We start from the raw sequence: 27,070 nt of genomic DNA on the forward strand, positions 1-27,070 counted from the left end.
ATATTAATTTAAAAAAAATAAATAAAAGGAAAACCCTATGCTATTTGTGAAGAGACCAGTGATTGAATTTTAACTTTAGTAATAGATAACTGTCAGATTTTGTAGAAAGGCTTTTATTTAAAACACTGGAAAAGAACAATTGATCATTAACTAGAATGAGCTGAGATTTTCCATGATTCAGGAAGCATGAAAATGAATGTTTTTTTTTTCCATGCCCTCTTTCTTGTTGTTTTGTTCCTCCTTTGGGGCAGTCTCTGCCGAGAGAGCAGAGGAAATTGTAGAGCCCTGGCTGTCTGCTCTATGAGGCTTTAAGAAAATACAAGCCATTAGAAACAGCTGCCTCAGATGCATCCAAGTGGGAAGACTAAACTGATTAGTGTATAAACGCTGGGAGATGGTAGGCAGTGGTGTCAAAGGGGCTATGACAGTCATCAGATTGTGGTTTATTTCAAGCTATTGTTTGAATGATGGATCTCTCCCCGTAGAGGCAGCTTTACGGTTTTGAAGAGGTATAATATAAAACCAGAATGACGGATCCTGCTTTACTATAAGCCACTTCTTGCTTCACTATTTTGTACTACCAACCTTGGTGTTTCATGAACAAGCCTGTTGTCTTTTTACCAAGCATGCATTACAAATTTAAAATGTACTCGTCTTAACAGAGTCGAAATTGGCACTTGCCCATTTAGAAGAATGTATTAAACTGCAATACTAAATCCCTTTGGGAGGAAAATGTAGGGGCATTTCCAACAGCAGCATTCTGACGCTTTCTTTCCAGCATCTGTATGATGAAATTCTGATATAAAGGTTACAACTGATCAGTTTAATTCCAAGAGATGAGTGTAAGGAGGGAAGCGTATAAACAGACTAGCTTATGAGGTCTTGAGGATTTTATGTTCTATTGGGGTGGCCAATGTGCATAATACACTGCACCCCTGAGTGATATCAGCAGCAGGAATCAAAACTCGGACGTTTAGGATCTGAAAGCGTGAGTCTCTGCTGTTTGATCTAAAACACAGCTCCTTTCACCAAGGCTGCAGCAGGGTCATCAGCTTGTAGATATGGCCCAGCCACCACTAAAGGGAGACAGAGCACCACCCTGAGTAGGTGTGGGTTCGGGTTCCATGCAGCCTGTACTGTACTGTGTGTGGGTCAAAGACAGTTCTATAATGCGGTGTGTGGCAACATCAAGCATTGCATGCTGGGACTCACACAGTCTTCACAGGACAATTGTGTGTTAAGTGAGATGGGTTTTATACAACCTCCCCCTCCCTCCCCCAAAATAACCACTATCTCCCTCTCAGCCTCCTGGCTACTTGCTATTTTGGCCCTAACTTGGGCAGTGTTTATGTGGCTGGGTCACTGGTGTTTTAGGTGCGAATTTGTTTATCTAGTGGTGCTGAGGAGGAAATAGCCCCCTCTCCCCACTTTTTAACAACACAGGCTTTCTATCACTGATTGGACTAATCCAAGGGGCATATACCAAGATGTGTCGCACATGCTTCCCAGAAGCAAGATATTGGGTCATCTGGAATTTTGGGATTTCTTCTGCCTGATCATTAAAGGTTGTTATTTTCCATTGTAGAATCACATATGCTTTTCAGACAGCTGGATTTTTGCATTGTCCTTTCCAAAAGAGGAATGGTGGCAGTGTCACAACTTTTCTCCTTGGCATATAGATACCATTTCTATGCAGTGATTGTCAGATGGTGGAGCCTGAAGGCACTCAAAAAAAGCATCCAGGGTTGCACTGCTCTGTGGTAAAGTCTCCCCAGCTTATTTTGAGTCAGACTGTTGTCCCAAGCTTTCAGATGCTACCCAGCTGATGGGTGTTGGAATAACTTCATCTTCAATGCTCTGGGAGGATAAACTTTCAATAGAGGTCTAGTCTACACTGAAAATTAAGGTTGACTTAGCTGTGTCAGTCAGGTGTGAAAAATCCATGTCCAGGAGCAAAGTAGCTGTGCCAAACTAACCCCCAGTGTAGCCACAGATAGGTCACTGGAAGAATGCTTCCATTGACCTAGCTGCTGTCACTTGGGAAGGTGGTGCTCCTATACTGATAGAAAAGCCCTTTCGTCGCTTTAGGCTGTGTCTTCGCTACACTATGGAGCTATGCCTCCTTAGTGTAGACATACCCAGCATGCAGTTGCAGAGAATTAGAATGATAGCTTGTTATTAACACTCTTTTACAAAACAGAAAATGAAGAGCATAGGCAAGATTAAAATACAAAGGGGATATACTGTCATATCACAAATTTGATCTAGAAACCATTTGTTCATGTGTTGGGAAGATTTGTAGCAGAGGGAAAAAAGCTATAAGCTTTTATAAAATGTGTAACCCCCATTTCTAAGGAACTTACTCTGATTTTTGCATTAGGGGTCAGAAATGCTGAAGCTGAGGGACCATTGAATGACTGAGGGAGTGGGATGGTTTGGTGATTAGGGCATGGGATTGGGACATAGGATGACTAGGTTTGATTGCTGGCTTTATCACTGACCTTGGGATCATTTCTCCTTTTTGTGCCCTTTCACCATTTCTCTTGTCCATTCAGATTGTGAGTTGTTAACTCAAGGACTGCCCACTGTTACAAGTATATATAGTGCCTAGCACTATCAGGGCCTCTAGGCATTACTACCGTACAAATAATAATTGTTGTTCCCATCATTTGTACTCTATGGGAGCACTTGAAATCACTTGCTTTGTCCCTTCCTTTCTCCCACATCTCCTGAGGGTAAGAACCCTTCACCAGCCATCCTGGCGGGTCAATTTAAAATTCCCCATATTCTGGTCATGCAGTATTTTTTTAAATGAGGTCCTGGAATGGCCCCTCCCTATTTACTCAGTGGAAAAGTGCATTTGAAAGACAAGGAATTTGATTTAAAAGCTGTTGGCAACCAGCTGCAATAGGAGTATTTATCTCTGGTGTCTAAGTCGAACATTATGAATTGTCTGAAATGAGACAAGTAAGAAACCAGTTCTCCTGTTCCAGCGACACTGGGCAGCTTGAAAGGTGATGACATTGGCTACTAGTTAGTGAGGATAAGAGGATATTGATTTCTGGCAAACACATTACAGCGTAAGGCAAACATTCATAAAGGCTGTGGAGAGAGCCAAGTAATATTCAGCAGTGGGAATAAAAAATAAAATTGATTTAACATATTTTCTTAAAACAACGCTCCCTCCCTTCATTCTTCCCTGCTGTTGAGGCTCCATCTAGGCAACCTGCAAAAGAGCTGAAAGTGCTAGCTGTTCTAATTGCTTGGAATTTTGGCAGACTGGAGGGGATGCCACTCATGTTTGCCTGCCTGGACATTTATAACTTGCAGCTGTGCGGTCCAGGACTCAGCTCAGTGTGGTAAACCAGTCTGGCCCTTGGAAAGCAATGTTCCTTCTCCTCATTTCCCCCTCCCCTCGCCACCATCTCTCACCACACATGCGCACATGTAGTCTCCTCCATCCCAGTTGGTAGAGCAGTAAGAGAGGCTTTGCTTGACTCTGGCTAGGATTTTCTTTGACTGTTGTGCAAGTGGAAAAAAATGAAATTGTAGTTGTATGTTCCCCCCTATTAAAATTAAACCATTGTTAGCATTTTAAATAATTATAATGGAAATAGTTAGCATTTATGTAGTGCTTGACATTTTTAAAAAGTACTTTGCAGATGTCTGTTAATTATTCCTCCCAACGTCCTGATGTGGTAAGGATTGTCACTCTCATTTTATATAGGGGAAGACTGAGGCAGAAAGGTTGATTGACTTGGTCACGTGTACTGAAGAACTAGGACTTTGTGATAGGGAACTCCTAGCTTCCGCCCCATACTCGTTTTGATATGCCTCAATGTCTTTTTCTTTTAATTCGAATGCAAACAGTGATAGCATGGCCGATTTAAAATGAGGAGCTCTGCTGGTGTAACTTTCTGGTTTGCTTCACTCGTAAATTGAAACTGAGGGTGTTTCCTCTGACCTCCAATGGAGATTAAGATCAACGTTAGTTGTTGTGCATCTCCTGATTTTATGGATGTTTGCATTTTGTAAAGGTTTTTAAAGCAGATATGTGCTTGATTCAGTAGAGGAGGCTTTTTTGTTCTGTCACCCAGAATTCAGGTGTGGCAGGATTTGGGTTTTGCCTTTGGGAGAGAGGGCAAAGATGGAAAACTCAAATTCTGAAATACCTCCACATAGGAACATCCAAAGTTTAGGGAGCAGTAGAGTTTGGGCAATGGGTGTAGGCCTATTTCTTCTTTAAAATACTCCCAAACCATTGACTCTCTTGGTCCCGCCTCCTGCTTGGCTTTTTCACCACACAGCTAAAATATTTGTGAACGTTCTAGGTAATAGGAAAGGGAAATTGTCATCCTCCTCTTCTGTGAATCAGTTCATCAGAGAGCAACCCTCTTCTGGCCTATCTCCCCTCCTAATTACCAATCTCCTGCTTCTCTGGTGGTGTTCTCAATCAGATTGTAATGAAAAGCCCCTTCTCTCTCTCTGTTCAACTGGAAGGCATTAGACGCTATATCCTCTGTCTTGATTTCAATAGTCTGTGTACAAGCATGCAGCATTGTCAGTCAGGGCTTTGTGGACTATTTCTAGTTTTAGGGAAAACTATATGATTTCTATGTCACCACACTAGCCAGGTGCAACATCATTTTGTGACCTTTAGTCCTGTTCTCTGCTTCTTTTTCTCCCCCATAACTAGTAATTATTAAGCTCAATGTTGAATGGATCTAATTTCGTCTGGTTTGGTGCATAAAAAAGGTTTTCTACATAAATGTAGAAAAATATAAGTGACCTGGGTATGCATGAATTGGTTGAAAACCTTGTATGACTGACAGTGCTCCCCATTAAAATCTCTGCAATTGCTGTTTGCAGGTAATTAGCATTACAGTGGTATTCCTTATACCAAGTGCAGGAAATACTCTAGTACCATCAATCTTGTGAAAAGTAAAAGGGCACAGATTTTAATGGAGATCTCTGTATATGAAATCAATGTTAAATATTATTAGACTGTGTAGAAGACGTTTTGAATTAACTAACATGCACTAATTCATACACATGATTTCTAAGGATTGCTGAGTTTAAACTATTTCCTGTAAGCTTTTCCGGGGGAGAGTAAATTTAAAAGCAGCCTTTGCCATATCACTCAGTGATTTTTTTATTTTGCAAGTCTTGTGTAAAGTGGAAATACAGATGTGCGTGCACACACGTGTGTGTGAGCAGACACACAGTCTCAGTAAGGAATCTACTAACTAATTCATATTTAGTAAAGAACTTAACAGCAGGTCAAAGTGCAGTGCTGGAAGCGGCTGCTGCAACCAATGCTATGTGAGATAATTCCGAAGCTGGGCTGGTGATTGGGGGAGGGGGGAAAGGAGAGGAGAGAGAGACAGACAGCAAGGGCTTTGTATATTCAGCTAAAAATACTGGCCTTTCCCTGTCATAGTGACTATCATCTTCACAGGCAAGATATTACTTTGTTTTTCTTAAACAAAACCTGGCAAGCTGGATAAATCAAAGTTTCTTTCAATTCATGCAAAAGTGCTTGCTGCACAATGAGTTGCTCAATGAAAACATAGATTATCTGCATAAGAAGATGAAGTGTAATCTATTCCCAAACAGATCTCTCTCCTCTGAGAGTACAATTCTAGCTTTTTCTCTCACTTTTCTCAAGCAAAGACTTAGATTTTTCACACAAAGTAAAAAAAATGCTTTTTCTCTTAATTTTTTTTCCAGAGAGAGTGCGAGCAATTTGCTCTACGAGATCCACTTGTCAAATTACACATCTTGCCAGCAGTGTCCGACGAATGACTCGAAACAGACATATAGTTTATTCCTAAGTGCTGAACAGTGCAAAGGTAAAACTTTCTGTTTTTGAAGAAGTTACAAAAGTGCCTGGGTTATGTTTCCACATCCATTTTGATTCCTCATCTAAGTAGCTCACTTGCACACAGGAGAGTGTGGACGCTACGTTTTGTCTCTGGCTGCAATAGTGCTCAGATTTAGTATAAAAAGGAAAAGAAAAGCACTTGGGATTTTGAGAGTTCAGGGACACCACACTTGGTACTTGCCAATTTTCTGGAAGCAATGTTTACGTCAAATACCTTTTGTTCTTTTGTCATTATTGACACATGGCGGGAACTCTCTAATCTGCTCTGCCACTGATCAGACCTACCTTTACGCAAAGCCTGTCTAGGACTTCGCATTTCTGCTAAATATCTATTCCTTTGGATTGCAGAGGAAACTCTTATGTTGTTGCTAGCTGTGGCTGGGTGCGAGCTGGTCCTGATTTTGATATTAGTACATACACGGAGCTAGTTTCAAGTTAATGCTTGTACAGAGCTTTGAAAATACGAGGTGCTATTTTAAGTGCCAAGCAGTAGTAATGTGAACTGTGATATGAGCGCCAGCAAGATAGAGAGGGAGTGGATTGGCTCAGATACTAATGAGGTGCCTGGCCCTGCAAGGTACTGAACAATGCCTGTGTGACCTGACTGCTGCTCTGGAAGTCAATGGATGTTGAAAGCACATGGCACCTTGCAGGAGGTACTCAGCACTTGGCAGAGGTGAGCCCTAAAGGAAGGAAGCAGTGATGTTCAGCCTGAATAATAGCACAGGGTGGGGAATTAGGTGACTTGAATTCTATTCCAGGCTATCCTACCAATTAACTCCACGACCTTCAGCAAGTTGTTTAACTGTTTTGTGGATCAGTTTCCCGCCTAATAAAACGGGAGCTGTGACAGTTCTTGGGGCAGCCAGGACTGTGGGTCACCTTGTTACTCCCTTCCCCCAGCCAGGGCCGGCTTCAGGCACTAGCCTGGCAAGCAGGTGCTTGGGGCGGCCCCTCCGGAGAGGGGCAGCACATCCAGCTATTTGGCAGGCAGTCCCTCCCTCTGGCTTGGAGCGAAGGACCTCCCACCGAATTGCCGTCGCAGATCGCGATCGCGGCTTTTTCTTTTTTTGGCTGCTTGGGGCGGCCAAAACCCTGGAGCCGGCCCTGCCCCCAGCATGAGGGAGTCTTGCCTGTGTCTGGCTGGATGTCAGATCCCTGACACCACCAGCCTTTCAGCTGCTCACGCACTCTCCTCTGAGCTATGCCAGCCCTACCTTTGCCTTGCAGGTTAACAGTAGGAGCACCCCCACCCACAACTGCCTTTGAATCATCCCCTTGTGCTATCTAGCCCCTGACACTGGCTACTCACAGAGATCACAGATCCTCTGCTCCCCGAGGTGCAGCATACCCAAGTTTACTGGTTTTACCTCAGACCACCACTCCTGTGAACCACAGAGTGCATGTGAGCACTTATTTATAAAACAAAAGTCAGTTTATTTAAGAAACAATAAAGATTTAACTAGAAACAAGAGAGAGTGATGGAAACAAATGGTTACAATACAAAACACAATCATAAAAGGCGAACCTGCATATACTTTATTAATAGTTACCTTTCCTATCTAATAAAGTAGGTTTTCCCCATCAAGTTCAGTCTCTTACAGAGTTGGCTGGTTTCTCAAGAACTAGGATCCAATTTTTCATGAGAACACCTTGCTCCTCAAGATGTCTCCTCAGTGAAAGGATTCAGCGGGCTTCTTCTTCCTCTGTTATACTGAAAACAGCCTTATGTTTCCATTCACAGAGGGCGAACCCCTGTCTTGCAAAGTTCCTTTTTACCTTCAGTTGCTTCAAAGTCCATAAAGCATACTTCATATTGAAAGACATTATTCCTTAAATATTATTCATACAGACATCTCACCGTGATTATGAATCTTGACAAGTTACGAGCTTTCTGTAGATACCTTACATGTTACCCTTTATGAATAAATATCCTGAAAGACGTGTGTCTGCTGTCATGAGTTTGTCAGGTCTGGGGTGAAAGTTGTTTGTAAAGAACAGGGGACCCTTTTCCAAGGGGTTTTGATGTCACAGGAGTCTGGTGCTTCGCCACATTGGCTGATCCAGGTACCACGTTTCCCCCCCCCGCCCTCCAGCTCCTCCCTTGGTAGTTAAAAACTGGGTAATGATCGAGCAGGTTAAAGATATCAAGCAATATGTTAATTGTGATGGGAGCCCTGATGAAGAGCCAAGGGCATCTGCCAATAACCATCAGAAACGTCATCCTCTGAGAGTTAGAGATTGCCCGGTATGGCATCACTTGCATGCTCTCATGTCTGTTTTTCCCCTCTCTGTGCATAGGTCACATCAGCTGTAATGGGAATTGTGTGATCGCATCCCACTGGTAAATTACGATAATAGGTGCTAATGAAAGAGCAGGATTTCATACAAAGCTCTCCCCAGTCTGCCCTCCCCTGCGCCCCCAACCACACACCTTACATATAAAATGAATGGGGCGGGAAGCGTGATATTCTGTTGTGTTCATATCAGAACTCAGAAGTAAGTTTGGGGCTCACGGTATGTCCACGCTGCAATTAAAAACCTGAGGCTGGGCCATGCCAGCTGAATTGGGCTTTTGGGGCTTGGGCTAAGAGGATGTTTAATTGCATTGTAGAGATTGGGGCTGGAGCCCAGACTCTAGGACCCTGCAAGGTGGGAGGGTCCCAGAGCTCAGCCTGGGTCCAAAGGGCTACACCGCAATTAAAGAGCCCTCGAGCCTGAGCCCCACAAGCCCGAGTCAGCTGGTACGGCCCAGCCACCTGTGTCTAATTGCCATGTAGACCTGCCTTTAGTTCAGATCCAAAATGAACCTCAGAGTGGTCTCATTAACACACGGGATTCCTATTGGGAGAGGGTGTCAGGATCTTGCTATTCATGCTCTTTCTTTCATTTTCTTGAGGAGCTAGTATTTTTCTCAGTGCTCCAACTTCTCTTAATCGTTTTCATGTAGGAGGGAATTTAGGTACAATCAATACTTTTAAATGTTATGGTTGAATGTAATTCAAAGGTAGGGATTTCATAGCTGGAGGTATATTGGTTTGTCTAGCTTGCAGTTTTTTAAACTTAATTTTCCCTGACAATTTGCCTAACTCTCTCCAAAAGAGGAAAAATCCCCAAAGCTTACACCAGATTGTCTGCTTATTAATATGTTGATATTGTAGTAAAGCAAATATTTCATGCTCTTTGTTTAGGCTGGCTAGATTTTAGCTAGTGATTTGTATTGATTAATTACAGTCAGGATTTTAGAAGCACGTTGTTGTGATTTTTTCCATAGATTCCTAACTCAAAAGCATTCTGAAATGGGGAACAAATGTGCAGTAGTAATAAGGAGAAAAAATGAGGGCAATTAGTGTAAGCCATTGGAAGAGTTATGCTAGTACTAAGATGTATTTTCAGTATTTAGAATTATAAATTTTAATTTTTTTAAAGGAAACATTTTCTACTAGTCAGAGCAGGAGGCTTGGAGTCAGGATGGCAGGGTTCTGTTGGGAGCCCCCCACTCTGTGTACTAGGCACTATACAGACATAGTAAGAGACAGTCCCTGTTCCAAAAGACTCACAGTCCAAATAGACAAGTCACACAAAAGCTGGGAGTAGAAGCAGGAGCAGAGAGATGCATTGATTTGACCAAGGTCACATAGCTGGTCAGTGACAGACCCAAGAATGCAGCATTGGTCTCCTTTTCCTCACTCCAATGTTTAACCACTAGACCAGTGTTCCAGCATTTCTTATTGGAGCATTCCTTTTCCATGCCCTGAGGAGCTGGACTGCATCCAGCATGAGGGCAGCACTCCTTTCTGATCTTGTTTTCATTGTCATGTATTTAATTAAACCTTTATATTTGCCATAAATGTACACAATACTTCATAGAACATAGGAAAGACACATGGGCCGCACCTTAAGGAGATTATAGTCTAAGACACAGAATGAGGGGGCAGAGGCTGGAAAACGATGAGCTAAAATAAAGCACCATTGTACATAAAATCCTGGAAGCCTACTCTACGGTTGCCTTGTAAAATTATAATGAACGCACAGGGACAAAATCTGCTTGCCCACCCAAGGTGGGGGAACATGATGATTATGTAAATGACTAATTATGTATTACTAAACAAATAGAATTTTGCAAGGCTCCTCTATGGAGAGATCACCATATAAATGTAAATTGGTAAGAGAGGCAGTGTCTTCTAATGGATAGAGTGCTGGACATCAGCTTTGGGTTCTAGTGCCAGCTCCTGCCACTGGTTTGCTGGGTAAACTTGGGCAAGACACTTTTTTGTCTGTGGCATGGTTGCCCTAGCCATAAGATGGAAAAAATGATACAGATCTCCTTGGTAAACCACTGAGAGATCTAGGGATGAAAAGCATTTATTATTATTTATGTATGTATTGTGTAAAGGGTGCTTAATCAGGATTTGAGGAGTATTTTTGAAAACAATCAATCTTCTTCTTGCTACCAACCCTCATTGGCTCATGTGTGGTCATGTGTGGAATATGTGGGAGGATTTTAGCCAGCATCAGCCTTCCTTGTGCCTCAGTTGTAAAATTGGGTAACAGTAGGGGCCTCCCTGACCAGAGCAGATGCTGCACATGAACAGCGTTCTCCTGGGTATAAATATATCACAGTATAAAAGGAAAAGCACTGAGAGCAGCATGCTTTCTGGTGTGTTGATCCTCTTCTTGGAACTGATGGTGATGATTCCTTTCTCCTGAGATCATCATTCCAGAGTAAGTCTAGGGACAATAACTACCCGCAGCCAATTGGAGAAATCAGCTCTCGGAGTAACAAGCAGACGTTCCAGGATTATCTGCTTACCAAGACATAGATTCTTGTTAGGTTTATTGCACCACTTGTTTTACTTCTCACCTGACCTTTACCATAGCTTGTTTGTTTTATTTTCTCCTCCAAAAGGAGCTCATTTTATGACAGTGAAATGGAGAAATAACAGAAGTTAATTTGAGTAAATCTCAGCTGGGTGAAAAATCCTTAATTTATTCGGTCCCACATAAAAACCAGTGTGTAATAAACAGGTTATTGTGTGCAAAGATTTTCAAGAAACATTACCCAGGGCAAAGCAGCAACATATAACCTGGCCACTTGAGTCACTAATACTTATACAATTTTTCAAATAGTTCCATGCATGCTCCTTCCCTGTGTCAGGGAGACGAAACCTAGGTGGATTTTCCTATCTAATCTATCTTTTTCTAAGGTTGCCCATCACCATGGTATGAAAGTAAGCTTTCTGCTCCAGAAAACATCTTTGGATGTGACATTGGTCAGTCCAAAACATGTGTTACTTACATACTTTGTGGAGTTTTTAATGAACATGTACCTAGTGCATTTTATCTTTCAGAAATCCAAATAAAAGATGGAAATTCTAGGATTCCAGCCAGCACATGGTTGGTTGGTTGGTTTTTCTGAAATATTGCTCCTCTTCCTCAACTATCCTATAGAATTCTCCTTGATGAGAGAAAGGCACTTTAATTGCTACTGAAAAGCTGTGCAATTCTCTGGAGCGTGTAAGTCACTAAGGGGGAGATTTTCAAAGGCACAGGTAGGCTTTAGGCCCCTGGTTGCCATTGGTTTCTCATGGGAATTTGGTGCCTTTGTGCCTTTTGAAAATACTCCCCTATATATCTTTGTCCAGTGGCAAAATCAGTAGCAGTACAAGAACTTCATGACATAATATGCTGAGCATTGGGTCATAGCTTTTATGCTCAACTCTCTCAGCCAGTGCCCACCAATTTCCATTCAGTTACCACTCACAAATGAGCTTGGACTATTCCATACCTTGCTTGTGAGCATCCCGTGTGCCATTGTGGGGAAGAGTATAAACAGCTGCACTGGGAGATGGTGCTGGGGTGACCTAGCACAGAAGCAGATCACTAAGGTGGGGATGGGGGAAGCATAGAGTACTAATCAGAAGAAGCTGAAGTATCTGTGTAATAATGATTGGAAACCACTTGTCTAGAGCTTCTCTTTTCAGTGCCATCAGTTTTATGATTGAAGCACACTCAATAGTTACTGGGCCTTTCCCCAAACATCCCTTCTCCAGACAATATTTTTTTATTTCGCCATAGGCACTTTCAGAATAAAACATAACTTTGCGCTGCTTTAAGCTAGTAATTTCTCAGTGGGCAAGAGCAGGAAAGGCTGAGAGGACTTTTCTGTACAGAGTATACACGGATGGCAAGAACCACCAGTTAGTTTAGGCTCCACATCATATTTAGCAGAATGTGATTGCCTTTGAGTTGGTGGGGAGGTTGGGGAGTAGTTGTCGGAGTGGTCTTCTGAAGTGTCACCTCCTAGAACAGAGGTCCCCAAAGTGTGGGGTGCGCCCCCTTGCTTCCGCATCTGGCCCCACCCCCAGTCTTGGCATAGCTCCATGACTACTGCGCCAGCCCGTAACCTTGCCTCTGGCCATGGCCCTGCTCCCGGCTGCAGACCCACCCCCAACTTCAGCTCTTTACCCCCATCTGCCTCCCGAGCTGTGGCCCCGCTGGCTCCGGGGGGACACAGATACGGGTAAGGGGGGTGCGATCCCCTAACGTTTGGGGACCGCTGTCCTAGAGGAATAAGAATCAGTCTGTAGTTATTGGTTTATTACCACTTCCTAATGTGCAGATGTTCTATTAATGAATGTGTCATGTGCTTTCCTGTAGAACATGATATAATTGTAATAACCAGTGGGGCTAGAGTGCATTAAGGTCTGGGAAAAGGAGGAGATTTGAGAGGTAGGCAATATTATTAAACGAATGCTGTTGGAAAGTTTGTATCTTTCTTCATTTAAATAATTTTAAATGGGTCCATAACTCTGTCAAGCATTGTGTCTGATATTGTAAAAACTAATTGGGCAAAAACATTTATGTATTGACTCAAAGCCAACAATCAACTCTCTAAAATCACATCTCCCAAGAAAGACCAGAAGAACAAATGGGCCCTAAAAGTTATCAAAGAGCTCTGATGGATCAAGAAGGGAACTAATTTCCACAGCCAAGGCCTATTTGCAGAGAGCCCTATCCTCATCCCCCTCTCATTTACACAAAGGGAATAAAAGCTTGATTACTTAGCATTGATCACAACTGCCATGGAATCTCTCATGAAGAGAGGAGTCCTTTACAATAGGCAGGGCCCAAACTGTTTAAGTTTTTTTGGATAAAACCAACACCTTAATCATGATACGGAAATCAGCAGGGAACGGTGACTAATACTAATACTAAAAATCTCTTGGTGTTTTTTCCTTGTGTTCTCCTGTTGCAGATTGATGGCAAAACAAATCGCTGGGAGAGGACATGTTTGTCTGTGTGCCTTGATTGAGACTGAGGGGGTGTGTTATAGATAGAATTGGCAGAATTCAATTTTTATTTTTTATAATTTTGATAGCTATCAATTTTTATTTTTAGCATTTTTCAATATTTTTTCAAGTTTAAATTTTCAGAGTTTCTGGAAATTTTGGGGGAGTCAGACAATAATTATTTAATAACAGATGTTGAAATTCAAGAAGTTAAAGGTTTCAGAGTAGCAGCCATGTTAGTCTGTATCCGCAAAAAGAACAAGAGTACTTGTGGCACCTTAGAGACTAATAAATTTATTTGAGCATAAGCTTTCATGGGCTACAGCCCACTTCATCGGATGCATAGAATGGAACACACAGAAGATATTTATACATACAGAGAACATGAAAAGGTGGAAATAGCCATACCAACTGTAAGAAGTTAAAGGTTTATAAATGTTAACACAAATTGTCAAAACATACAAAGTAAATATCCTTAAACTCTAATATAATCTCAAGGAGCATTTGTCTTTGTGCAAATTTCTATTATCGATCAAAATACTTTTCGTTGGTTTGTATGTGCATGGTGAAATCGACATTTACCAATATTTATTGATAAAAATGTAATCTTTTCAAGCCTGATTATAGGTTCAGGTGACTCCCTTCTCGGCATCTCTTTAGAGGAGATGGATTACTCTTTTCTCATTGGGGGCATTTACATGGAATTACCCATTCAACAGTAATCTTAGCAAAACCAAGATTTATTTGAGAGGAGGTGGAATTAAAATAAAATAAATAGTTTGCTTAACATCTCTAGTTTTACACTTCTTGTAAGCAGGATAAGGTCGTCTTATCTTAGAGCAGGGGTCGGCAACGTTCAGCTCGCGGCTCGCCAGGGTAAGCACCCTGGGGGCTGGGCCAGTTTTATTTACCTGCTGACACGGCAGGTTTGGCCGATCGCGGCCCCCACTGGCCGCTGTTCGCCGTCCCGGGCCAATGGGGGCGTCGAGAAGCGGCGCGGGCGAGCGATGTGCTGGCCGCGGCTTCTCGCCGCCCCCATTGGCCCGGGACGGCGAACCGCGGCCAGTGGGGGCCGCGATCGGCCAAACCTTCCATGTCAGCAGGTAAATAAAACTGGCCCGGACCGCCAGGGTGCTTACCCTGGCGAGCCGCGTGCCAAACGTTGCCGACCCCTGTCTTAGAGTGAGGAAAAAAGTGAATTGCTTACATCTCTTGAAAGCAATCCCCTCTCTCACCAGTCTGGCCTGACTGTCAGCATCAATTACTGTCCAGATACCAACAAAACCTCAATTTCTCCCCTGAACATCCTTATTAAATTTTTTAAATGGAACAGGTTTTTCCAAGCTCTTTTCTGGAGACAGAGGCACACAATAGACATTAGTAAAACAGTTTCATTCTCTACCTTCTAGGATATTGTCCATTGTGAAGAGAAAACCCTTGACAGTGATGAGTAGCTGTCTTTCAAAGACTTGATAAGATATCTCAGATACAACCGTTCACAGACCACTTTGGTTGGCAGTGCCACTTTTGGTTAGACATCTTGGTAACCTCCCCCCCCCCCAGTTTTTTTTGGTTCTTAATATTGACATGTGCTATGAATTACATCAAAATGTAACAGTAGCCCATACTGTTCACAGAGCACTGGTGTAATGTGTTCCGTACGGAGTATCACGTAATGCACGATCAACCCTCTTCTGCATTTGAAGCTTCTGAATAGTCCAAACATATAATCCCATGTGGAACACATTGCAATAATTCAACCTTGAGTCACGAAGGCATGGTCTTCATTCAAAGGAAAATGTTTCAGCCTCCTGGGCAACTGCAGGTGATGAAAAGACACTCCTGACAACTGATCCTATGTGGTCATCCAACAGCATATGGAAATCCAACAAGACCCATAAACTGAGAGTTCTTATAACAAATGGACATGCTCTTGATATCAGGAATGAGACTATAATCTCCAAGACTCCTTCCAGTTGCTATCTCACCATTTATAAGAGCTACTTAGGTGTTATCTGGGTGGAGCATCAACCTGCTAGTCCATATCTGCATCCCAATCTGTTAAACTGAACAAGTCTCCCAGCTGTGCCAACTATGAGTACACTTTGCCACACCACTGTCTAATGAGATTTTATTTTTTTTCTCTCTAGCTCTATCCAGACCATCTTTCATCCATGCATTGATCATCTTACATCTTGATTACTGCAACCTCCTAATCTTTGGTGTTCCGGACATCCACACCATCCCCTCTCAGCCATACAAAATGCAGCTTGTAAAAAACTCCACTGACTCTGCTTTCTACATCACCTCTGATTTAAAGGGTTTGCCCTTGCTTTAAAGGTCTTATGCCACTCTGACTCTTTCCTGTTTATCCCAACTAGTCTGACTGTGTTGTCTTCACTCCCTCTGCTCTGCCAACAACATGAGCTTTGATACCTTAATATGTTTCTACTACAAGTATCTCCATACTATTGTTCATGGTACTCTATGTGAATCATAGGGTGAGAAAGGACTGCAAGGGTCATCTAGTCTAACCCCCTGCCAAGATGCAGGGTTTGTTGTGTCTAAACCATCCAAGACAGATGGCTATCCAACCTCCAATAAATGAAATGCCCTTCCAACCCTTATCTGCTAACCACTGCACTCTCATCATTTAAGTCTTATGAAAGCACTTCCTCTGGGATGACCACAATAAGTGAGTCACTTACTCCACTAATGTCAGTGAAAGGGGAGGAGCACCTCCGTGGATGTGTATGTGACTATATTTTGAGCAGTGACATGAACCTTTTTACGTAACTCCTTGTTCTTCTTAACTTGATTCCGTCTCTGCTGTTTGTCATCCTCTCCAGTTTTAGCCTGTCAGGAACGTAAAATTTTCGAGGCAGGGACTGTGTCATTCCATATTTGCAGTTATGTACAAAATATGCTTCTGTGTACCATACATTCCCCAGCAACAACCTATGTCATTGTTTTGTGTATTTTGTCTTACAGTAGTGCCCAGAGGTCCCAATCCAGGATCCCAGGCCCCATTATACTAGATGCTTATAAATTAGAGCAGCCCAGCCTCACACATCTCACCATCCAGAATTATGGCAAAGCACAGCAAGTGGAAGACAGACAAAATAGAAACTGGAACCAGTTAACAGGAACATGTTATGCACAGTAGCTGCAGCAGTCCCAGTTTACCACCAGCTTAGCTCACTGCTGTCAGATGGCAATAGGCCTAAGAACCAAGAAGATCCTGAAAATGAAAAATAATGAGGTTAATGTTTTGGATGAATATTTAAGCAGGTTTGGGAGAAGATAGACAGTCGTTCTCATGGTTATTGAACCTCTCCAATTGTAGAGTGGTTTTTTTTCCTTGTGAAAGTGATAATTCATCATGGCTGTCAATGGGAAGGTGAAGTTGACTGGATGACTATTTAAAACAAAATTTCCTTTTCCTCTTAGGTTGCTCTCCTAAAGGAACTAATTGCAAGGCTATAAGATGAATTGGCACTTAACCCTGTGGCTATGCTGGGTTTTTAGCTTACATTTGAGGTTTAAAAAGTAAAGTGGGAGAATTAGTAGTTTTCTGATGTTAGTTGCTAATTTTTTAGAGAAGGGTAAAAGCTGGCATGACCATGAAATGAAATTCCAATGGTGACAGAAAGGAATGGGTATAAAAGTAGAAGTTCTGTTTTTTTAAATAATTTGCATGCTTTATCTGGAGTAAGGATATTTCAATAATACATAAAATCAAGTGGAACAAAAAGGTGAGTTCCCTTCTTTCTTCTCACTCTAGGCCTCCATTTTAACCTGAGTGTCTGTTACAGCTATGATGATAAAGTGGTTATCTATTTCCTCATGCCCCTGCTGGGCAGCTGAATTCTGCCTATGTCTGGATCAATGTTATATAATGTCATGGAGCCTGTTGTTGTTATTATTTCATTGTTTTAGTGTGTGTGTGTGTGTGTGTGTGTGTGTGTGTGTATATACACACACACACACACACACAGTAGAGGAGCGGACTCACCCCTGCAGCGCCTCCTGCTGGTCGTCCAGGGAATTAGCTCACCAGCCCCTGGAGCGCCCTCTGCAGGCCAGTGATCCACCTTGTCCTCTTCTCTGGCCCCTGTGTCCCTCCCAGGACCCTGGTGCCCCTTGCCCTGGGTGCTGCCCCCTGGCAATACCCACACACACTACGTCTCCCTTCCCAGGGGAACCCCCACCCACTAACCCCACCTCACCTCACAATAAGGCCACTGCCAGTCCCCAACTAGCCCCCACTCTCTGGGGCAGACTGCAGTATAGGCCACTCATCAACGGCAAGGTTGGGTTTAGACCTGCTGCCTTGGCCTAGCCCTGGGCTGCCCTCTGCAACCCCCAGTACCCCTTAGCCTTCTCCTAGGCCGCAGCCTGGGGCTTTCCAGGTTGGAGCTCCCCAGCCTTTCCCCAGCCCTGCTCCACTACAGGTACCCTGTGTCTAGCCACCCCCCCGCAGCCAGGCCCTTCTCTTTCTGAAGGCAGAGAGAGACTCTTGAGCTTCTGGCTCCCAGCCTCTTATATAGAGCCAGCTGAGGCCTGATTGGGGCGTGGCCCAGCTGCAGCTGCTTCCCCAATCAGCCCAGTTAGCAGCTCCCAGACACCAGCCTTCTTCAGGGCTTTTCCAACCTTCCAACCCTGCAGGGCAGGAGCGGTACCCCCCCCCCCCCCCCCCCCCCCCCCCCCCCCCCCCCCCCCCAAAAAAAAGGGCAGCATGCCACGCATCTTACAGAAGGCATAAAAATGCCTGGTCTGGACCCAGAACCCTTGAAATCTACACAAGGGTAGATTTTTTATTGTCTTTGCTTTTTGATGTATTGATTAGGATTCTTCATTTTTATAGTCCCTGTTGCCTGGTAGCTCAGGGACAATTTTTTTATTTTTTAGGTGTCTAAAGATAAAGAGCCCAAAATGGAAATTAAACACTTGGATAGTTTTGTAAATCTCACAAGGTGCCTATCTCCATCTTTAGGCACTTAAAAACATTGAAAATCAGTACTTATTCAGAAAAATGAAATAAAACTACTGTTGTAAGCTGCCAAAATGAACAGCATTAAAGAATTGTTGGAGTTGCCTAAATAAAAGTTGACCCAGTGTTCCTCCATTGGTAAGAATAAGACAAAAGTTAAAATGAACTAAACCCACAAAATCAAACAAAATATAAGATGAATCAATGTCCTGCACCATGTTTTTCAGGTTGGTTTTCATTGGGTAGTTGTAATACATTTCTTTTCTTACTCATCTTGTTGTCATTTTAGTTATTTCATTTAGTGATGAGTCTTGTTAATCTGAAAAAAATTCACATTAGCTAAACATTGTGCAGGGATTAGATGCACTTTATAAAAATGGTATTAATTCTATTTAATATTTGTTTTTTGGCCTCATTGTGGAATGTACTTGTCTATGCATATAACAAAAAATCACTGGCCAAAGAATTTACAGTAAAATGTAATGTTTAGCCAATAGAAATGTGGTTTCCTGAAGGCTTATTTTTAAGAAAAATTGGTAGAATCTTGGCTCCATTGAAGTCTCAGTTACCATTGACTAAGATGGAACCAGGATTTCACACAGTGCATTAAATTTAGGGCTTTGTACTTGTGATTTCAACTCAGTCCATTTATAATAGCTATACAGAAAGAACCTGCATTTATCTGTCCATTGGTTTCTTGTGGCTACAGTCCACAAATGATATCCCCAAAGCTTGTTTGCTAATACACAGCAGTCTTAGTGATAGCAGTGTCTCTTGGCAGCCATTGGAAACGGCTGTTATTAAAAACCCTATGTTTCTCATTAGAACAACTCTATTGTGCGTATTGTTTAAATATAGATTACTAATGAAATGCCTTTTTATTGCTTTCTCAGTGAAGACTTTCAGTGTAAAGTTAATTTGCAGTGTTATGTAAATTCTGTTTAACTTCAATCAAGTTTTTAATTATGTTTTTACTACAGTAATTCCCATTTGATTTATCATTTCCTGTTAGGTATTTAACATTGTGCAGGGTGTGGGTTTTTTCCTTCTTTTCCCTCCCTTTTCACTTTTTGACCTGACATGGAATGTACTCTTCACTTTTAGACAGGATGAGTATGATTTCCTTCCATGTATGCAGGATGGAATGAGGAAAAGTTACACAAAACCGATACTGGAAATATTGCATTTAATCTATTGATTAGCAAAGAAATAAAATTGATTGAACAGGTGTAACTGTGCTATTCCAAAGACGTCTGTTGTGCTCTTTTCATATGGCCTTCTTTTGTTTGATTGCTCTTGTTCAGTGAGCCTTTTATGCCAACAGCACTTGGATTTCATTTGAAATATCAGATGCGTTTTAGCACTTAATACATTTAATGATTAGGGTTGAGGCTTTCTGAAACGGATAACAATTGTCCTAGCAAACACTTGCCCAACACAAGGCTCTGATGAATAAATGGATCTTTCTTTGGCAACCAGTCAAATTACAAATCACTTTGGTGAAGATAGAACTTGTCAAGTTGCATTTTTGAAACATCCGTATTGGGTAAAATGAACCTGAAATGTTCAGAGTTGAGTTAACTGTTTTTTGTTTGCGCTCTTGATAGGAAGGAAGCCTCTTCCCGGAAACAAAAATATAACTTGTGTAGTTTCTTCAAGGACCTTTTAATAAATATATTCAGCAAAAACGTGCAGCGGAGGGTATGTTTTAGCATTCTTCTTCCATCTAGCCCAAGATTTTAAAAAGTGGCTGGTGATATTATGTGCCCCCGTATTTGGGTCCCTAACTGAAGGTGATTTAAAGGGCTCTGATTTTCAGAAGCTGAGTTGTAGGCACTTTATGAAAATCAGGCCCATTTAGGGTGTCTCAGATTGGACACCCAAAATCACAAGTGACATCTGAAAATCTTTGCTCTAACAACATAGTGTGAAACACGAATTTCTATTTAATGTTGTAGTCTGCTTTTATTCATCATATTTCTGAGGCAAATTTATGAAATTAACTCCCAGATTACATGGCACCGTTTAGGGTTTGGTCCTCTTTTTGCTTTCTTGAAAATGCTGATATCACCTTCCCCTTTTTACTTCATCAGACTGTGCATAAATCCTAACATTTAAAAATATTTTAAGTATTAAAATAAGATGATGGATTCGTGGAATGGAACTTACACTCTTGTGTCTGCTTTCCGGTTCAGTCTCCTGCAACAGTACATGAGTATGGAAGGGGAGGGAAGAGACCAAAGATTATCTACCCAGGATGTAAGCTCAACTATCTTATACCAAAGTCCCTATGTCTACTTGGCATGTTTTTGAATCCAGAGTGGTACAGGACAGACTTTACGAGTGCTTAATGTGGATCGCTGTCTCCGTATGAGAGAGAGGTTACCACGAATTAACCATTCTGTGGAGGTCACTTGTATACTCACAAATTTGCTCTTAGATATGGGGTAGTCTTTCAAAGTGTTGGCCTAACTCTTCTACCATTGAAGTTAATGGGAGCTATACCAGTGTGATGAGTTCTTTTAGAATCCTACCAATAGTATACCTGTATACCTTTCATCCTGAGTTGGCGCTACTATTCCAATGCTGCCGTATATCACTGCTAGTCCATCAGACCTCGTTTACAGCGGAACTGGAGCGCTGGAAGGAGATGAGGAAACCAAAGCTCCCTACAAAACCCCCACATTTCTATATACAATATACTCAGTTTGAGATGGGAACTGTGACAATATCTCATGAGCGATTGTAGTGTGATGGCCATCCCGCTGCTGCCCTGGAGAGGGCTACAGCTGGGAAAAGAGAGGCTGACTGGGGAAGCAGCCACAGGTGAGGCCAGACCCCATTCAGGCCACGGCTAGCCCTTTAAGAGGGCTGAGGGCCAGAAGCTGAGACAGACACTCTCTCTAGTTTCATTGAGAGAGATGGGCCTGGCTGCTGGGAGCTGAGCAAGGTACCAGGAGTGTAGCAGGGCTGGGGGAAGGCGAGAGGAGCAGGGGAGCTCCAGCTTGGAAAACACCCAGGCTGCAGGCCTTGGTAAATGCCGGGAAAGGTAATGGGGTTTTAGAGGTGCGGCCCAGGGGAGGCAAAGGCAGCAGGTCCAAACCCTCCTTGCCGATAATGAGTGGAAATTATACTGCAGTCCGCCCCAGTGAGCGGGGGCTAGATGGTGACTGGCAGTAGCCCAAGACTGAGGTGAGGTGGGATAGGGTTCCCCAGGGAGGGGAGACCCCGAGAGACTGCAGGGTACCGCAGGGTCAGAAACCCTGATGTAGAGGAGCACTGGGGTCTGGGAGGGACACGGGGGCCAGCGACAGGCGAGACTTGGGCCTGCAGGGGGCACTCTGGAGGCTGGCGAGTTAATTCCCTGGACGAACAGTAGGAGGCGCCGCAGCGGTGAGTTGTTGCCCAGCTACAGTGATGTTTGATTTTACATTGTTTAAAAAATATTCAATTTGATGAGCAATCCCCTCAAATAGTGGAGTTGGTTAGGAAGATTCAACATCACCTGTTGCACCCTATTTAATCTTTCTGTTAGCAGGTAATTAAATTGAACTCATTGATTTGTGCAGATGTTCGATATTTCCCTCAAACTCCACACACACACACCCCTTTCTCCAGTTGTGTGGAACTGTCACTAACTCAAACCCAACACTATACCATTGATAAGGAAATTAACAGGTGTAAACTCTTCTTGTGGGTGGAGCCAAGCAGAAATCTTGTGCTCTGTGCTCAGATTGGCAAACACAAGGAAGACTTTTTTTTTTTTAATTGCTAAAGCTAGATCAGCTCAACCTTTAACAGTATACCTAGGTATACTAGTTAACATTTAAGCCACATGTAAGGTTTTTTAATCACCCTGTAATCTATAAATCTACCAGAGCTCTATGAACTCTGGAAGCATTTTAGCGATGTTATTCTATCACTTTATTTTGTAATAGTGATGTTCTCTGTCTCTCTTCTCAATCTCTTTTGATAACTAGGATTAATTTTCTTTGAAGGAATGGTTTCCATTTTAGTGAATTGAGTGCTGGTGAAAAGTCCCAGATTGACAGTCCTGGAGACTAAAGCCTCCTTTGTATTCACAGAACACATATGGTGCAAGTTTCCCTCTCACTGAAGTTGGGCGTGTACTATTGTTAACTGAGATGGGGGTTTATGTGATGTGAATAGTCGTTCACTAGGAATTGCGCTGAGGTCACCAAATAGGATTGGATAACTTTTGTTTGCTATCTAGGCTGGATTCCATCTGGTGATAGAGGCATAAGAGCTTCATATTCTGCTAGCAATCTCTTGAAATGACATTTGAGATTCTTGTCACCTCTTTGAAGGGGTTCCCTCTTATCTTTTGGTAAAGAATGCTGGTGGTTTCTCATAGCTTGTTCCTGCAAAGCTAACCCATGACTGCAACATCACAGATAAACCCTTTTTTATTTTTTTTTTTCAAACCCCAGATATCCACATTGTCTGACACTCCTTTCTGGAGCAGTATCTGAAATTCACATCCAACCCAACATTCATTTTTATGATATCCCAATTTTACAAGTTTTAAATGCTTCCCAAGGCCTACATACAATGTTGTGTTACCTGGATTTCACTATCATCCAGTGGGTTTTCTCTCTGGTACATCTAATCCTTTGGAGAAGAGAAATGTTTGGCTGATATTTTTAGCTCTCGAAGCTCACCAGTTGCACTGCTGCTGTGGAGAGGGAAGCTAAATGACAGGAATGTTGTGCCACCACATTGTGTCAGGATTTCAAGTCCACCAATGATGGAGGATATGTCTGAAAATATGAGAAAAGGAATGCTGGAACTTATTCTCTTCCCTGCCACTCTAGATCTAGGTAAAGTGACTGTGCCTAACAGCTACAAAGACATATCTCTGCTAGGCTAGCAAATTAGCAGGAATAGTTCATGTTAATTTTTTAAAAACTGTTCCAGACTATGTAGCATTTAAGAGGGACACCTAAAAAAAGCATGCATATACAAAAGCAGAAGTCTTGTTTTTACTATAAAAACTGACTCCGAAAATGACAACCAGACAGCTAAAGATCTTTCTGCCATTATTTTCACAGCTCTGCATTTGTCATTCAAATATAGGTAATAAAACTGATGTTTTTCTAAAGAGACCTTAAGGATGGAAAGAAAATACCCTCCCCCGCCTCAATCAAACAGTTACTCCATAAAGCTACAGAAGTCAGACAGTCGGGTTGCTGCCATATGACCCAAGATTTTTTGAATCTCTTCCAAAGTGAATGAAATCTTACCCAGTTGTGTGACTATTTTTCCTATTTGTTTAAGTAAGCACTTCAGTCCTGGTGGAGTTGGAAGTGGCTGACTTTTTAAGCTCCGGTGAAAAGGGGAGAGAGGAGACCAAGCAGAAGGAATGCCATTAGCACATAGTGAAGCCAAGACTGGTGCTATTTAGACAGCTGCATGCGTCGGATCATGCACTTGGGCCTCTGTCAAACTGCTATTTCTGTCTCTTTAGCACAAATCATAGTATCTGTGTATGTGTGGGGTAAGAGGGAGGGTTGTCATGCTTGAGGCAGAGCACCAAAAAAGATAGGTTCTCATATATGTGCATTTAAAATTAGAAGAGTAGTTATAAGCTGCCTATTTGACTGTGATCCTTAAGTTAGGAACATGGTAGAATCTGCTGTTGTAATGTCAGTAAAGCTTCAAGTTAAATAGCAGGCTGACACTTTACTCCATGTAGGCATTTTAGAACAGTACCATAGTTTACCAGTCCTGTACTATGTAAATGGGTTCAGCATTCTCCAGTTAATAGTATCACTACCCCAAGTATTCAAAAATCATAAGTCAGACCCATTTTAACGAAAACACGTGTTGGGGTGCATTATATTAGCTGTCTGGTTTTTGACCCTTTACCCTTTTAAAACATTTCTTAACAACAATGAGGGCTAAAATTTTACTTTTCAAAACATGTGAAAGCTGCAATTTTCAAATAATGACCTGAATCCAGATGCTGGGGCTTTAAGAACAATGCCATGATAAAATTATGAGCAGTTAATTTCACAGTGAAAATTCAAAGAAAACATGATTTGCCTGAGGGTGAATTAGGAAACCCCCAGCAGAGAAAACTGGTCAAGAAGTATGGATTTCTTTTTAACTAAACCCCCACCCCCTCAAAAAAAAAAAAAAAATGAAACCCCCCAAACTTGTGTAGCTGCTCAACCAGAACTTTCTTCATTGTGTTTTCTGTCTGATGGCCACTGGCCAACGTGATTTGGATTTTTGTATTTGCTTGAAGAATACTTGCCCAAACCAACATGTTGAAGTATGAAACATCTTGTTCCTTGCAGTTCTACACTGTTAGCTGACATTGATATAAAGTTTCATACCCTTAGCCAATAATTAATATAGTTATTAAACCCAGGCAGATCCTACATTAAATGTTGTGTAATAAAGTGGTATGAAGGTTCTTAATTTAACTCCAAAGAATGCTGTTTTCTGCTGAAACATCGTTCTCCTCCCCACCCCCGGAACACTTACATAGTATATTCTGTCCATGGCTTTCAATGTGCTATACAAACATTAAGCCTCACTACATCTCCAGGAAGGCAGGTGGTATTATGGCGAGATGGCAGCTATTCTAGAATTGTTCTCTGATGTTGGGCACCCAAAATCACTAGTTACTTTGGAAAACTTAGTTAATTTTTACTAAAAAATTGCAAATTACTATTTAGCAGCAATTTACTGTACATTTACTATTTGTGGAATCATACATTTATTATTTAATGTTCTTTAATACTAATTCTATGGTGGCAGTTTCATATTTTCCAACGCTGCAGAGGACTTTTAAACCAAAACGAACCTGCTTTGTGTGTTTACATTTAATTATATATTTTTTCATACTGGGTTTTGTAAAAAAAACTTTCTATAAAAACAGGGGGAATCACAGTTCAGTTACCCTCTGCCCCGACTCACCTCATTGTGCATAGGTTTTTGCAGTGTATTCTCAAATGTCCTACTTGTTGCTTTCTCCAGATTCAGGGCCTTAACTTTAATACAACTTTGTGGGGTAATTATTTCCCCCAGTACTATTATTAAAGCGAATAAATAAACAAAACTCACTGGAGGTGGTGAGACCTATTATACTATTGAATTCTGAAGGAGCTGTTAACATGAGTGCTGTTGATGCAATCATATTGATGGTTGGAACTATTACAGTTTGATGTCCAGGCTTTGGCTGGCCATAATAGAGTATATGGATTTTTGACACAACAGTCAGTTCTATGTCTGTTGTGTCACCTCCTCTTTAGACTCCTTAATTAACTGGCACCAAAGACTGCTCTGGTTTGCCATGCCAATGTACTCGATTGTTGCTTAATCTGGAAAATAAAGCATTCAAAAAGGATATCATTTAAAATGCCTCAGTGACCTGGTCAATTTATATTGGCTGCTTTGATCTAGTCCCTTGTAAACCAGTATTTAAAACTGTGATGTATTCATCTGGTGCAAATATTGAGCTAAGAGAGGGGCTGGGTGGAATGTGTGCCGGGAACTAGATTGTAGTATTTATGATCAGGGCCGGCTCTAGGTTTTTTGCCGACCCAAGCAAAAAATTTTTTGGCTGCCCCCTCCACCCCAGCCCTAGGTTCCCCCCCCCCTCCCCCCTTGCTGCCGCAGCCCTGCTCTCTCCTCGCACCCGCACCCCCTGCTGCCCCAATTCTGGGCCCCGCCCCCCATCCACCCACCCCCTGCTGCCCCAGCCCTGGGCTTCCCTCCCCCCCCCCCCCCCAACTGCACCCTCCTGTCGCCCCAGCCCTGGGTCACTGGTAACTTGCTCCCAGGGCGGGTCATTCAGCAGGAATTTTGGATGTGCACAGAACACAGACAGGATTGGTTCCTATATGGTTACAGAACTGCAGTAAAGTGCAACAATTTTCAGCTTGTGTGATTGAAGGATATCTGGATGCTTATTATAAGACTGTCCTACATAAATGAGGAAAAGTTGAGGTGCCTTTATTATTCTTTTGTTCCACTTTTGTTTCTATGGGGAATTTGCCAATGCAATATCACTGTCTTCCTTTTAAACAAATAATACTAAAAAAAAAAATTAAAAAAATGGCAATGGCTGTTGAAAATAGCAATTCCAATCCTAATAACCACTGGGAAGCATTTCTTGCTCAATTTTATCCTACTTTTTCTACAGCAGGTTACAGTGGATCAGTATATTTGATTTGGGAGAAATGAAGTAACAGCTGCCCAAATTGAGCTTGAGCACACCTGAATTTTGAGGGTGTTCAAATCTGGAAGGCAGGTGCTAGATTCCCTTTCTGAATATTAGATAAATCTGGGAAGGAAAAGCCAATCTCTGCTTCCATGGCTCAGAAGTGGAAATCCTCCTACATGCCTGGTACTGTATCTGAAGCTGCCCAGGTCCTCTAGTAGAGCCTCCCCTCCCTTACTTTTCATTTTAAATTCTGGTGGGATCCACGTATCTGCCTTGCTAGGCTTCAGATAGAGAGGTGCACTGTCCGTTTAGTCCACCCAATTCTTTCTTTGCAAGGTAAGGTCACACCAGTATCCCTAATCCAGTCTTGGGATGTCTTCTGAAGGTAGGGTTACCATATTTCAACAAGCAAAAAAGAGGACGGGAGGAGCCCTGCCCTAGCCCCGCCCCTGCCCCTCCCACTTCCCGCCCCCCCCAGAACTCCCAACCCTCCCCCTGTTCCTTGTCCCCTGACTGCCCCCTCCTGGGACCCCTGCCCCTAACTGCCCCCCAGGACTCCACTCCCTATCTAAGCCTCCTTGCCTCTTGTCCCCTGACTGCCCCAACCCTTATCCACACCCCCACCCCCAGACAGACCCCTGGGACTCCCACGCCCCATCCAACCACTCCCCACCCCCTGACAGCCCCCCCCAGAACTCCCAGCC

General features: G+C 42.5%; 1 protein-coding gene across 10 annotated transcripts in view; it reads left to right on the plus strand.

Moving 5' to 3' along the window:
• ZMIZ1 (zinc finger MIZ-type containing 1) overlaps positions 1-27,070 on the plus strand; it is a 491,983-nt gene that overhangs the window by 114,974 nt on the left and 349,939 nt on the right. For 9 of the 10 annotated variants that reach the window (XM_034775977.1, XM_034775973.1, XM_034775967.1 and 6 more), the window contains exon 3: positions 5,731-5,852. The exons of the other annotated variant lie outside the window; for it this stretch is intronic. The gene's annotated coding sequence lies outside the window, so the exon portion shown is untranslated. The remainder of the gene's footprint in view (positions 1-5,730; positions 5,853-27,070) is intronic. 10 annotated transcript variants of the gene reach the window in all.

This window comes from Trachemys scripta, chromosome 7 (genome assembly GCF_013100865.1).
Source record: "Trachemys scripta elegans isolate TJP31775 chromosome 7, CAS_Tse_1.0, whole genome shotgun sequence".
In the NCBI taxonomy this organism is placed as follows: domain Eukaryota; kingdom Metazoa; phylum Chordata; order Testudines; family Emydidae; genus Trachemys; species Trachemys scripta.